A 498-nucleotide genomic window follows, 5' to 3' on the forward strand; every position below is an offset into this window, starting at 1 on the left:
ATTTTTCAACTATAAACAAGTATCTTGCAGAAATTAGAGACAACTCCCATTTGATGGAATGACTTGAGAAACAGAGGACTACTGTAGCCATGAGGGACAGTCACAGACTCTTTCAGGCACATTCCAAGACACAAGTCTGAAGCACGTTCAGCGCACCTGAAGATCTAGTTAAGGACATTCCACCTCCCTTACAAAGAATTTGCCACTCTGCTACACAATATTTTATCTTGAATAAATTAAACGGGCTTTTAGTTAAGTATCCTATATGTTTATGTATTTGTATGCATACTTGCAATGATTCCCTGACCCGGTAAAAAAAAAAACAAAAAAAACAGGTAAGTAGTACTCAGGTTGGGTGGTTGGTTTTCTTAAAGGAAAAAATGTTATTTCTAGAACTTTCATGCTTTGAATGAAACACCGTGTTTTTTTTTTTTTGTTGTTTGTTGGTTTGGTTTTCGGTTGTTTCCTTGTTTTATTCTGAAGGAAATCTTCATAAAA

This window comes from Anas platyrhynchos, chromosome 2, assembly GCF_047663525.1.
Source record: "Anas platyrhynchos isolate ZD024472 breed Pekin duck chromosome 2, IASCAAS_PekinDuck_T2T, whole genome shotgun sequence".
Lineage (NCBI taxonomy): Eukaryota > Metazoa > Chordata > Aves > Anseriformes > Anatidae > Anas > Anas platyrhynchos.